Source organism: Octopus sinensis, linkage group LG3, assembly GCF_006345805.1.
Source record: "Octopus sinensis linkage group LG3, ASM634580v1, whole genome shotgun sequence".
Classification (NCBI taxonomy): Eukaryota; Metazoa; Mollusca; class Cephalopoda; order Octopoda; family Octopodidae; genus Octopus; species Octopus sinensis.
In genome coordinates this window covers 24848695-24864390 of record NC_042999.1, presented here as the reverse complement: position 1 = coordinate 24864390, position 15696 = coordinate 24848695, and positions in this window count along the sequence as shown.

Sequence of the window (15696 nt, the reverse complement as noted above, 5' to 3'; positions counted from 1 at the left end):
CAATATGCATGTGTTGAAAATGCGCATCTGGAGTTGCAAAGGAGCCGATGGGAGATTTAATGTGTTGGTGGACCATTGCTTTTTGGCACGCAATGCAGGTCCTAGCCCAATCATAGGTGTTCTTATTGATATTGGGCCACACGAAATGGGTCGATATCAGCTTTCATGTGGTGTGGACACCAGGATGTGCTAGGGAATGCAGAGCAGAGAAAACGGCACGTCTGTGTTTCTGAAGCACGTATGGATGTTCATGACCACTACAGGTGTCGCACAAAATATAGCCTGTGATTGCCCAAAATTTCAGAGATGACGAATTCCGGAGCGGTAATAGTACTTCATCATCTTGTTCATCAGCTGCAATCTGCTGGAGATCAATGGTAGCAGTGGTGTGGATAGCGATAAGTTCCATGCATAACAGGGCATCAGCTGCAGAGTTGTTTGCACCCTTAATGTGGTGAATGTCTGTTGTGTACTGTGATATGAAGTCTAGATGTCAGACTTCCCGGTGTGAGTGACAATCGGGCTTGGTGTTGAAGGCATGAACTGGTGGTTTATGGTCGGTATAAATGGAGAAATATAGGCGGCGAGCTGGCAGAAACGTTAGCACACCGGGCGAAATGCTTAGCGGTATTTCGTCTGCCGTTACGTTGTTAGTTCAAATTCCGCCGAGGTCGACTTTGCCTTTCATCCTTTCGGCGTCGATAACTTAAGTACCAGTTACGCACTGGGGTCGATGTAATCGACTTAATACCCATGTCTGTCCTTGTTTGTCCCCTCTATGTTTAGCCCCTTGTGGGTAATAAAGAAATGGGTATAAATGGAGAAAATGTAACCTTCCAGCATGTGTTGTAAATGCTTAACAGCGAGATACACTGCCAGTAATTCTTGATTGAATGTACTGTATTTAGTCTCAGCAAGTTTTAAGCGCTTGGAGAAGGATACAGGTTGCCAAATACCGTCAGTGAGTTGTTGGAGCACAAGTTCAACTCTGGAATCAGATGCATCCACTAGTACGCACAGTGGGGCATCTGGTTTGGGATACACCAGTATAGTAGCATTGGATAACACTATTTTCAAGGAAGTGAAAGAGGCAAGTTGTTCTTCACTCAGGGAATTGTTTGTATTTTTGCATGTTCACTGTCGTAGCAAATCTGTGAGTGGTTGGGCTGTCTCTTCACAGTGGAATAAAAATCTCCAGTAGATATTCACCAAGCCAAGAAATTCCCGCAATTTGTGGAGAGATGTGGCTGGTGGAAAATTAAGAAGTGGGCAAATGCCAACCTTATCAACGATGTGCCCAGGAAAATGAAGGGACACAACTTTAAACGAACACTTGCTGGGGTTGATAATACTGTATTGACACAGGTATTGGAATAGCAGGTGCAGGTGTTAATCATGCTCTTCGTCTGAGCAACTGGCCACGTGTATATCGTCTATGTATGCATAGATAGAAGGCAAACCTCTGATAACTGAGTCTATAAAACGTTGGAATGTCTGTGCCAAGTTGCATAAACCGAAAGGCATACACTGGAATTCAAACATTCTGAAGGGTGTTGTGACTGCTGTCTTCGGAATCTCCACAGGTTCCACAGGGATTTGACTGTAATCTCACACAAGGTCGATCTTTGAAAAGATGCAAGTTCTATGCAGCAAGCTAGAAAAGTCCTGTAGAAGTGGAATAGGATATACATCAGGTACAGCGCAGTTATCTAGTGATCAATAACAAAGTTCACGTAAGTCCATTCCAGTTTTATGTGATAGTTGATTGTAGTAAGTGGGTCTAAGGGTAAGGTGGGGAGAATGAAATGGGGATAGAGGCATGAGAGAGAGAGAGGATTGAGCAGGATGGGAGAGATGGTCAGGGTTAGTCTTAAAACTTGTTGTCTGGTTGCTTGTATGCATGTATAAGTATATATATGGAAAAGATGGTCTTAAGCCCATCAGAATTGTCCCTAGGATTGGTCTTTTTTTTATTAGTCGTTGACCTGTATGCCAACGTTCAGGAACCAAAAAAGTTCACACGACGGGGCAAGCTTGGGGTGGAGAGGAGAAAGAAAAATATCGAGTGGGGAAGAGCTAATCATCATACTTGTAGCGTACCCTACCAGCTGATTAAAATATACTTACATTCATAAGGGCACGAGGTAAAAACTTCACTTTTGAAGTTCAGATAGGTCACATAGATGAAAGGTTCTTTTAAATATGATTCTTTATTCTGTTGCTGAACTTTTTTGGCAGTCTCTACTTGTTATATTGTGAAGGGTTTTTTTTTCAATGTCCTTATATGTCTGTCAATGATGTGACATGGTTCTCCTGGATATTAAACGAAGACTTGTGCTTGTTAAATCTAGTCTTGAATGGGCATTCTGTTCATCAGCTTCATCATTATCATCATCATCATTATCATTTAACGTCCATTTTCAATGCTGTCACAGGTTAGACAGTTTGACTGGAGCTGGCAAGCCAAGGAACTGCACTTAGCTCCAGTCGTCTGTTTTGGGCTTGACTTCTATGGCTGCCTACATATGCATGCACATGCACATATATGTACAAGCAAGCACACTTATATATAAATGTGCAAGGCGGCGAGCTGGCAGAAACGTTAGCACGCCGGGCGAAATGCGTGGCCGTTTTTCGTCTGCCGTTACGTTCTGAGTTCAAATTCCGCCGAGGTCGACTTTGCCTTTCATCCTTTCGGGGTCGATAAATTAAGTACCAGTTGCACACTGGGATCGACTTAATCCGTTTGTCTGTCCTTGTTTGTCCTCTCTGTGTTTAGCCCCTTGTAGGTAGTAAAGAAATATATATATAAATGTGTGTGTGTGTATATATACATATATATATACAAAAACTAGAAGTAGTTGATAGCTTCCATTGCCTAGGTGCTAAGTCAGTCGGGGGGGTTAGGTACTTTGAAAGTGTAGCTGCTAGAATAAGAACTGCCTGGGCAAAGTTCAGAGAGCTCCTACCTCTGCTGGTGACAAAGGGCCTCTCGCTCAGAGTAAAATGTAGACTGTATGATGCATGTGTATGAACAGCCATGCTACATGGCAGTGAAACATGACTACTGAGGGCATGCGTAAGCTTGCAAGGAATGAAGCCAGTATGTTCTACTGGATGTGTAATGTTAGTGTGCATACTCAACAGAGTGTAAGTGCCTTGAGAGAAAAGTTGGACCTAAGAAGCATCAGATGTAGTGTACAAGAAAGACGACTGTGCTGGTATGGTCATGTGGTGAGAATGGATGAGGACAGCTGTGTGAAAAAGCGTCATACCCTAGCAGCTGAGAGAACTTGTGGAAGAGGTAGACCCAGGAAGACCTGGGATGAAGTGGTGAAGCACGACCTTCGAACATTAGGCTTTACTGAGGCAATGACTAATGACCGAGACCTTTGGAAATATGCAGTGCTTGAAAAGACCCAGCAAGCCAAGTGGTGTAACCAGCCCACTTATGTGTACCTTTCCTTCATTGGACACTAAACTCTGTTTGCGAAGACCTGTTGAGGCAAGTGAAATCGAAATCAAATTCAATGACAGCACCACATGACTGGCATCTGTGCAAGTGGAGCACTAAGAGCACCATCCAAGTGGGATCGTCGCCAGGGCCGCTGACTGGCTCCCATGCTGGTGACATGTAAAAAGCACCATTCGAGTGTGATCATTACCAGTGTCGCCTTACTGGCACTTGTGCCGGTGGCATGTAAAAAACAACATTCGAGCCAGGTCGTTGCAAATGCCGCTGGACTTGCTTCTGTGCAGGTGGCACCTAAAAAGTACCATTTGAGCATGGCCATTACCAGTACCACCTGACTGGCCTTCATGCCGGTGGCACATAAAAGCACCCACTAGCATTGAGCAGCAGTCATGATGTCAGCATTTTGATACCTGGTGTGAATCATCATGACACAGGTAATCTTTTCCAATATTCAAATGATTTCCAGTCTTCCATGTCAGTAACTTTTTCTCAATTACAAATTTAATCTTCATGCCCTCCAATACCGTTGACTATTCAACAACAAATACTTCAAGCTGATCCTGAAAAAAGGAGACATAAATAAACTATCAAAGTCAGCCTGAACACCCTGTGCATACATGGAGTTTTCACTGAAGATATCACCCACATCATAAGCAGTTGTCTGAAAATGTTATCACGATAAGACATGATGTTGTAGTAAGGACATTCTATAATGAAATCCATCAGAAGGATAAACCTGAGGACAAGGAAATGAGAATCCACAGTATGGTAGAAGCCATAGCCACTCATAATAAAAAGCAGTACTGGTGGAATATCCCAGTGAAGACCTCAATAAAATGTAAGCCTAACAGACCTAATATAATGATTTGAGATAGAGAAGAGAAACTGTGCATAGTTGTGGAAATTACTGCCCAATAGATGTTAACATAAAGATCAGTGAAAACGAGAACACCTACACTGAACTATTAGGAAATCTGCAGTTACTCTATCCAGATTACAAATTCAGGTTTATACCTGTAATTATTGGGGCCCTGGGATATGTAACACACTGCCTAAATACCAATCTTGAGAAATTAGGCTTCTCAAAATCAGAAAGGTAAAAGCTAATTCAAAGACTACAGATCCAACTCATCACTGGAACTGTAAAAATCTGTAAAACTTTCCAGAAGTTTATCATTTAAATATATACAAGCATGTTTAGATATGCAACTATATGCATGAAGATACATACAAAATGCAAAACATACAAATGTGCACATATACATACATACATACATACAAAAGTACCCTGTTGATGTTGAAATTCCAATGAAGGAACCTTGAGTGTAGGTTAGTAACCAACTCTTTCTCTATTGACAAGAAATCTTGAAATAAAACTGAATAATGTCATACATACACATGCACATGTGTGCATGTATACACACATATATATATATTCACAGGTATATATGTACATATATATACATGGGTATATGTCATCTATCTATCTATCTATCTATACCTGTATACATATATACTTACAAAACCAGAAAAACAACACACTCTCTTTTACTCTTTTACTTGTTTCAGTCATTTGACTGTGGCCATGCTGGAGCACTGTCTTTAGTCGAGCAAATCGACCCCAGAACTTATTCTTTGTAAGCCCAGTACTTATTCTATCGGTCTCTTTTGCCGAACCGCTAAGTGACGGGGATGTAAACACACCAGCATCGGTTGTCAAGCGATGTTGGGGAGACAAACGCAGGCACAGAAACATATACACACACATACATATATACATATATATGACGGGCTTCTTTCAGTTTCCGTCTACCAAATCCACTTACAAGGCTTTGGTTGGCCCGAGGCTATAGTAGAAGACACTTGCCCAAGGTGCCACGCTGTGGGACTGAACCCGGAACCATGTGCTTGGTAAACAAGCTACTTACCATACAGCCACTCCTACGCCTATGGCGATTTTCTTCCGCCGTCTTCCCTTCCTTTGGACTTTCCTCTATTTCTAGAGAAGAGCTTGGCTCGAAACATTAAATCCTCTTTCCTTCCTTTCCTGAGCATCTGATGATACAGTAGTTGTACCACGTCCTCGCATTATTGTTTTTTTCTTGTTTTTTCTTCTTTGTTTGAATTCACTATATATATATATATAATATATATATATATATATATATATATATAATATATATATATAGTGAATTCAAACAAAGAAGAAAAAACAAAAAAAAAACAATAATGCGAGGACGTGGTACAACTACTGATGTGTGGCCTCGTGAGTACCGCTGCCGATTTTTTTTCCTCTGTCTTCCCTTCTCGGGATCTTTCCTTCTCCTATGTTTCCGACGAAGAGCTCCGCCCAAAACGTTAAACCCTCCTTCTTCCCTTCTTTCCTGAGCGTCCAATAATACTTTATTTGTTCCACGTCCTCGCGCTGCTGTGTTTTTTTGTGTTTTCTTGTTTGGATTAATTATATATATATATAATATATATATATATATGTATGTATATGTATATATATATATATGTATATATATATATACACACACACACACACATATATATATACATACATACATGTATGTAAATGCGTGTGTAGATATGTATGTGTGTGTGCATGACTACAGAAAGAGTGGAGGAGGAGAGAGAGGAAAAGAAATTATCTTTTATGTAATCCTATATCCCTTTCACTGTTTTTACTCAGTGACTTATCAGCTGTTGGTACTTCTCTGTTAATTAAGATATTCCAAAGGATATATGTATGCGCATTCGTATTTGCATGAGTGTGTGTGTGTGTGTGTGAATTCAATCTTTCGCTTATGCATATCCACAGACAACAGACATGCACACGCACATGCAAACACACATACACACACACTCTCTCTATCTCTTTGGCTCTCACACAAAGAAAGAGAGAGAGCGAGATTTTGTAAAAGCAGACAGACAGACAAATAGAGGGATATAGGTTGAGAGTGAGGGAATGTGTTTTGCCATTTAAGACTGAATTGAAGAAGTATTATCTTTCTCTAAATGGCCATCATTGTATCTCTGCAAATTTCTGGCCTATTTTCATATCAGAAACCAAATCTGTACATAGTCCATCACATTAGCTAAACATTGGTTATCAATAAAAGAAAGCATCTTATCCAAACATCTGCTTCTCTTTTCTCATCTGTAAAAAACATCAACACTTTACTTTTTCTTTCATTATTGTAGTTTTTCAGTATACACTAGGCACAGACATGGCTTTACTACCACCTGGTTTGGGGTTCAATTAGTGTTCCTTGAGAAAATTACTTTAACTATAGGCTTGGATTGTATAATGAGTTGAAATTGGTTAAACAGAAACTGTAAAAGCTCATTGCATGCATGCATGATTTTTCTTTGAGTTTCGGTTAAGTTCTTCTTGAGAGAGTTCAAACCAAGCACTAACAAAGTGACAAGATTTTCTGAGTTAAGAGAGTTTCCAGTGCTTATAAATATGTGTTTGAGTTGAACTGTTGATGCACACACCCAAATGTGTACATCTATTCACATAAGAATCTCAGATGGGGAATTTTTGGAATGTCTTACAGATCATCACTGTACCACTAATTGATTGGATTTAGAGAATCCACATTGTTTCTTTTGTTCTTTTTCCATGAAACTGAGCATTTCTAGGTTTTTGTGCAAATTCGTTGGTATATAACCTAATGCAGCTATGATGATAGGTACAAACGAAAATTTATAGTCAGAGTGCAAGAATTGTAAGTTCTGCATTAATTCACCATGTGTGTGTGTGTGTGTGTGTGTGTGTGTGTGTGTGTGTGTGTGTGTGTGTGTGTGTGTGTGTGCGTGCGTGTGTGTGTGTATGTGTGTGTGTGTGTGTGCGTGCGTGCGTGCGTGTGTATGTGTGTGTGTGTGTGAATGTATGTATGTGTGCCACTCCACCAGATATTTTAAACATCTTAGCAGTGATTCGTGATGGGCCAAATACTTACCCTGTTTTTGTATCTTTAATTGATTTATCTACCAAGCTATTGTTAATTCAGATAATAGGTCCCACTGTTGAGTCCACATTACACTTATTCTCCTTCTCCCATACATTTTCCACATTTAGAACACTTCCTTTGAAGTACGGGCATGCCTCTTTCTTTGCAGAATCATTAAGTGCAAGTGAATCATCATCCAGATGAACACACTTCTCTCCTACAACATCATGATTTTCCCTCACAAACTATCTTGCAATCTGAAACACCCCTGGTCCTCACTACAGAATATTTGCAGATTTCTCCCTTTCTTTTTCTCTAAATAAATATACCTGTCACCTTGCTTCCTTTCTAGATACCTGGTATAGTTCTCTGCTACTGCTGCTCTTCCAGATTCCAGGATCGTTTCTTTGCTTTAACAGCCCTGCCTATTACACAGTTCCACCAATATGCCACCCTAGGTTTGGTTGATTGTTTGCACCAGCCACAAATTTAGTCTGTGGTGTATATATATATATATATATATATATATATCATCATCATCATCATCATCATCATCATCATCATCGTTTAACGTCCGATCTCCATGCTAGCATGGGTTGGACGGTTTGACTGGGGATCTGGGAAGCCAGAAGGCTGCACCAGGCTCCAGTCTTATCTGGCAATGTTTCTACAGCTGGATGCCCTTCCTAACGCCATATATATATATATATATATAATATATATATATATACATATACACACACATATATATATGTACAGAGTGCAATGAATACATTGTCTTCTAAACTACACAAAAATGAAAATAACACTGACATCCCATTTTAACAGATATATTTACCAAAATTATATAAAAAATATCTTGAAATACTAAAGAGTAAATTTATTCAATAAAATCGCCCGTGGCTTCAACCATGGCCTCCAAACGACTTTGGAATCTTCTGCAACTCTTCTGGACGGCCTCCTTGTTTAAGTTGGTGAATGCTGCCATAATCCTTGCCTTCAGTTCATCTTTGGTGCTACAAAAAATTTTGTTGGTCTCTCGCTCAACTGTGTCCTACACTTAATAATCAAGGGGTTGCAGTCTGGGGAGTTAGGTAGCCAGATGTTAGGGGTGATGTGGTCGCAGAAATTGTCTGACAGCCATGACTGGGTTTTCCTGCTTGTGTGGCATGGTGCAAAATCCTGTTGCTAGACATAGGGTTTTCCAGCAGCCATCCTCTTGACACAGGGCAGCACTACCTCCTCCAGGCACATGATGTAGGCCTCCGTGTTGAGTTTGAGGCCTTGTAGGAAGATGAATGGAGCCATAATGTTGCATTCACTAGTTATCACTCCAAACACCATGACGTTGAGGGAATGTTTGATTTTTATCACTCTCGGTACATGTCCTCAGATTGACACCCAAACACTCTGAAATTTTCATATTGGAGCTTCTGGTGTGAATGCCAAGCAGTACAGCGTGTCGTTTCCAAATTTTGAACAGAGTGAATTGCGTCATGGTGCTGTTTTTCTCACAGACAGTGCCCAACTGACCCTACTATACTGTGTTGTCGACAAAATCAAAAACAGAAATGTGCATGCGCAAAATAACAAATATAAAATGGCAACAATTTACCCTTTGCACCCTGTATTTATGTATGTATGTGTGTGTGTGTGTATGTGTAGTATATATATTTATATATTTGTGTGTATACAATATATATATATATATGTGTGTGTTTGTGTGTATAAACATACATCCATGTATTTAAATACACAGACTTGTGTGACACTTTACCTTCCAGCAAATGAACACACATACATACACATGCTCATACACACACACACACACACACACACATCTTTCTCTCTCGTGTGCACTGTTATAAGCAATAACATAGACACGTTGTTAGAGGTGTGAAGCAACCATAACTCATAGATCTGGTATTTCTTGTTTCTAAAACCTCTCTGCTGGTGGAACCTAAAGAGATTACTGATTTTAATTATGTTTCTATTAAAAGCTCATCACAATGAATTTACAGAATGAAATCAAGATAAAACATTTATACATTTAGATGTTGAAATCAGTCCAGCAACAGTTTATAAAATAGACTTATTGTTGAAATATCTATTCTATATAATATTAGCATCTAACAAGGGTACAGAGCTTTAAAAGGAAATTTGCATAGCAGACATCCAGTTGAAGTAGAATCCTAGTTCCAAGAGAAGGTGTTTAGTAAGCTGCCATGCATCAAATGGTTATATGAAGAGATTTCTGGCCAGAAACCAGTGCAAAGGATTCCAGAAATAGATTTATTGATGCAAATCAGACAAACTTTGGGATTATAAAACAAAGAAAGCTGCTATTTATGAAGACTGTACTAGACAAAATGTTAAAGATTTTTTTGTATTTCCATTTTTTATTTTCAGGAATAGATAATTATCTTGTTCTTTGGATAGTAAACCAGTCTACCTAAAGATGAGGTTAATAGTTCTAAAAATTATAACCCTGTGTAATTATATATAAGCTGAAATGTAATCAGTGACTTTTTAGTAAACTTTCAATTTCCATAAAAAAATAAACGGCAGTAATATAAGTTTTATCTTTCTGTGGGCAGAAAAACAGATCACCTAACTAGTCTCTAGTCTTATGGAGCTTTCATTCAAGAAAGAACATTCATTTTCTGTTAATAGATATTATTAGCACATGGCTATTTATAATGTACTAGCACTATGACCTGGCAACGCCGGGTCATAGTGCTAGTGCATGCATATACAGCTGCATGCGTGTGCACATACACGCAAGTACTGTCCAAATCTCCAACCAATCACATACAGCTAGCTGGCATTCAATTGGCATATCAAGTTTCGGGCATTTTGATTGGGTTTTGGATTGAAAATTCACAAAAAAAGTCACTTCTATTGATTTTTTAATGGCTTTGTGGGGTGACTGGGGAAATGTAAAGATGTGCACGACCACCTTTGGACGGTTTTGAATGACCATAGAAAGTGCGAGCCCTCTAACTGAAAACTTGTGGATTTGTATAAAGGACACACACACAGACATTTTGCCGTTTATATATATAGAGATATAAACTCAGATCTTGTGTGTCTAATTTACATAAAAATACACGCATTAACAAAGTTGATTAAATTATCGGTTAATGGTGAATTAGGATTGAGGATAATAAAGCCAAGTGCACAAATCTTGCTTTTTACCATTGAATTGAGATTCTGTTTCCACAATGATCTGATCTAATCTGAAATAATAGATAGAAATATGATGAGTCATTGGTACTTTGATCCAATAGCTTTTCCGTTATTGATTCACTGACCAGGGTTTGCAATTGGCAAGTCACTTTTTTTTTCCATGGAATCAAGTGCCTGGAGTGATTTTTTTTATAATTTCATTTAATTTTCAGTGAATTTCCAAACACTTTAAAAGCTTTCTTCATTTCTCAAGCTAGTAAGAGTTACTTCATTGCTATATTATAACATCTAGTCTTTCTCTGGAAAGGGCTATTTATGTTGGGGGAATTACAACCGTGTTTCATGGTCTGCTACCACAACAGCTCCTTTATAGGATCCAGTTAGCTCAAGACATCATTAGGAGGAACCACATCCGGTTTTGGCCCCTACTCCTCTACCGTTTTGACATGGCAGGGCCCTCCCTTTCAGAGGTGTCTTCAGCTCTAGTGTTGGGTGCATGTCTTCTTTCTTCTGTTCCCTGGCCTCTTCGATGTATCGTCAGCTGGTGACTGACTGTCTTGTCAAATTTTTCCCTTTAAATACCTGCCGCATAGGCTCCAGCAGGCAGCCCCAGCAAGTTGTCACGTGACACTGTCTCACCTTAACTGACTAGTGAAGGCGCATAGTTTTTAGCCCGCGCTTTTTCTAAACGACCGTTACCTGTCAGTCAGCGAAGCTGATTCAGTGTCAGCTTGTCTCACCTAATGATGTTATTTCCCGTTAGCGTGTTTATGACTTTCAAGCCATTTTCGGTCTTCCCGCTTCAGCCATATATAGAAGCTGGCTTTTTCGACTGCCTCCTGTTACTATCATTGCAACCAATCCATCTAAGAAATCATGTATAGTATTCAATAATGCACTGCTCTCCATTTTTGCTCTTGGGTCTTGATCATTTGTTAAATTTCTGTCCAACATTTTATTTCTTGAATTACATTGTTGTCTCATGAGTCACAGGCCTACCTCTCTTTCCCTTGCTCTCTCTCTCTCTCTCTCTCTCTCTCTTTGTATGAATTTCATTTATGAATGCATACTGGTATGTATGTATTTATGTGTGTGAGTGTGTATATATGTTTAATATATGTTTATATATATATTGTTCATTGTTTAATGCCCACTTTCTATGCTGGCATGGGTTGGATGGTTTGACTGAGGGCTGGTGAGCCAGAAGGCTGCACCAGGCTCCAATCTGATCTGGCAAAGTTTCTGCAGCTGGATGCCCTTCCAAGTCGCCATGATAGATCGTTAGCCACAACACACATTTTTTTCTCTCTTTGTTTTTTCTGTGTCCCTTTCTGTGGAAGAGCGTAGGCTCGAAATGTAAAAGACTTTTTCAATTCTCGAGCATTATACTAATACATCTGTTTGTTTTGTACACCACCTGTCTTCATCTTTTGTTTTTTTCGTAAACTCTCCCTATATATATATACATATATAATATATACATATATATATATATATATATATATATATGTATATATATATATATATTATATATATATATATAATATATATATATATATATATATAAATTTATATATATATAAATGAAAAGAAGAAAATGCACAATTTCTTTTGTATTGTAATTAATTCATTTATTCCAAAGTATATTATTGCATACCAGTTTCACTTTTGATGCTAGGTAATCTGTGTAATGTCCATGCATAAAGGTTGGCTGTTAGTTTCTGTTAAGATATACTATTGTGTGTCAACTAGAAGTAACATTAACCCTTTCGTTACCAACCTGGCTGAAACCAGCACTGGCTCTGAGTACAAATGTCTTGTTTTTATAAGTTTTGGATTAAAATCTTTCACCAAACCTTAGTCACAATTTATTTTACTAATGTCTTTGTTATATTTAAAGTAATTGAAAGAAACACAATGCATCCCAAAATAAATACAGTAACAAAAGGGTTAACAAACATTCAAGTTAACAAGTGAATTTTGTTTATATACACTAGGTAATAGGAACTGTAGTATTATGTACTTTAAATATCAAAAGTGACAGGGCGAAAATATATTTCCACAAATATTTATATTTAAATTAAAAATGGGTATCATTATTAATTATCAGTTAATCATTTTTAATTATTTCTTTATAAATTTTTTTCTCAGTGTTGGTATAATTGGAATAGTTCAAAATTTAATTGCCTAGTTCTTTTAAATGTTTCTGAGTGGAAGGCTTCTTATGTTTGACTCATTTAATTGTTATTCGTGAACTGTTGTCTGTTTTCTAATTGACATGCCTGTTTGACACACCACGTGACAGTACATTACCTGTTGGCAGACTGATGCCTGAGGGTCACATCAAGTGGCTTCTAGTGGTAGAAGCCCGAACTACAATGGGCTTGTCCCACAGAGAAGGTTTCTGGTTATTTTTGGATACTCTCTTGCATATTATAGAATTCATTTTGTGTGGTATTTTCACTTTTGCTTTACAGTTAATACAAGCAGTTGACTTGCATAAACTCAGATGAAACTTAGTCTTAATCTAAATGAATTTTATAGGAAATTGGACTCAATTTTCAATAATAAGTTACCCCATCAGTAAACATAGTGTTGTTATTCTTAAGCTCAAGCTAAAATAATCTAAGGTTACCACATACACATGCACATATCATCATCCTCATTTTAACATTCATTTTCCACACTGGCAGTTCAACTGGAGTCTGGGAAGCCAGGAGGCTGCACCAGGCTCCAGTCTGATCTGGCAGTGTTTCTACAGCCAGATGCCCTTCCTAACACCAACCACTCCGTGAGTGTAGTGGGTTCTTTTTTATGTGCCACCAGCACAGGGGCCAGGCATCAACCACAATTGGATGGTGCTTTTTACATGCCACTGGCATGGAAGTCAGTCAAGGCAGCACTGGCATCAGCCACATTTGGATGGTGTTTTTTACATGCCAGCAGCATGGGGATCACAACTACAATTTCCATTTGGTTTTGATGTACATGACTCAATAGGTCACACACACACACACACACATATATATATATATATATATATATATATATATATATATATATATATATATATATAAAACTCAATCACATAGTTCAATTTCATGTTTTGAATTTTGTATATTTAATATTTTACAAGTACTTTCATGTTTTATGATAATCTTCAGGTAAATGTTTATGTAGGTGCACAAACAAATAGCTAAGGAATTTTACAATTGATATCTGTAATGAAATGGCTAAATTTTTCCTTTAAATACCTTCCAATAAACTCCAGCATGCTGAAGCTTATGAAAGCTATTTAAGCCAACTAGCACGTGGTTAAGATACCATGGTTTGAGTAATGTGGTAACATAGTTGAAATTGACAATATAGAACCATTTTAACAAATCAGTCACCGATAGATGATTTAGGTAAAATCAGGAGATGAGGAAAAAACAAGTTTTGCCATAAGTATTTTCATTAAATATGAATGAGTTTCTTTTCTTTTACTCTTTTTCTTACTTCATCCGAGCCATAAAGTTTGAAGAATGTAAATATTTTAAAAAATAAATTATAGCCATATGTTTCTAAATGATTGCTTAATGATTGCTTAATGGATCTTACAGACATTAGAGTCCCTAATTTGTTGTTGATGTATTCTGAGTTTCCTGGTTAGGCAATATATATTTCTTCACTGTTTGATCATTTGACATTAGTGCTTTTACAGTTCATACTTGCATTTGGAAATATCCCCTGGTTTTTGTGCTGTGGATATCAGAGACAAACAACTCAAAGATTTCAAGAGATTTCAACTTAAATAAAAAAAATATCCAACCCAACTTATGCTACACAATATGCAAAACAAATACCCATGGAACAACTTAGAGCAACCCAAGAAAGAGAAATACAAGACCAGACGGATTAAAAGATTTAATTACTGATCAAACTTTTGCTCAAAATGAAAGTGTTACTGAGAAACTTGAATCGAATATTGACAAAGTTAAAGATACAGATGAAATCAATGATAAAACATTCATGATATTCAAATGCAATGCCAATCATCATGGTACATACCAATCAATATATTGACACAAAAACCATAAAATACTTCGCAGGAGTGGCTGTGTGGTAAGTAGCTTGCTTACCAACCACATGGTTCTGGGTTCAGTCCCACTGCGTGGCATCTTGGGTAAGTGTCTTCTGCTATAGCCCCGGGCCGACCAATGCCTTGTGAGTGGATTTGGTAGATGGAAACTGAAAGAAGCCTGTCGTATATATGTATATATATATATGTGTGTGTGTGTCTGTGTTTGTCCCCCTAGCATTGCTTGACAACCGATGCTGGTGTGTTTACGTCCCTGTCACTTAGCGGTTCGGCAAAAGAGACCGATAGAATAAGTACTGGGCTTACAAAGAATAAGTCCCGGGGTCGATTTGCTCAACTAAAAGCGGTGCTCCAGCATGGCTGCAGTCAAAATGACTGAAACAAGTAAAAGAGTAAAAGAGTAAAGAGTAAATGCATATACGAACTGTTAAAGCAGAAATCTGATTTACTGCAACAAATGCCCAAATTCTGATAAATAGATATCGAACAAACAAGAAACTCCTGATCAGAATGCATGCAAATACACTAGCAGTAATTTAGAGAAACTAATGTCCATCAGAATGCAATCATTTAGAACCATGCAATAATCCTTTCTACTATAGACACAAGGCCTGAAATTTTTTTTTTTGGGGGGGGGTCAGTCGATTAGATCGACCTCAGTACACAACTGGTACTTAATTTATCGACCTTGAAAGGATGAAAGGCAAAGTCAACCTCAGCAGAATTTGAACTCAGAATGTAAAGACAGACAAAATACCTATTTCTTTATTACCCACAAGGGGCTAAACACAGAGGGGACAAACAAGGACAGACATAGGTATTAAGTTGATTACATCGACCCCAGTGCGTAACTGGTACTTAATTAATCGACCCCGAAAGGATGAAAGGCAAAGTCGACCTCGGCGGAATTTGAACTCGGAACATAACGGCAGAGGAAATACAGCTATGCAATTCGTCCGAGGTGCTAACGTTTCTGCCAGCTCGCCCAG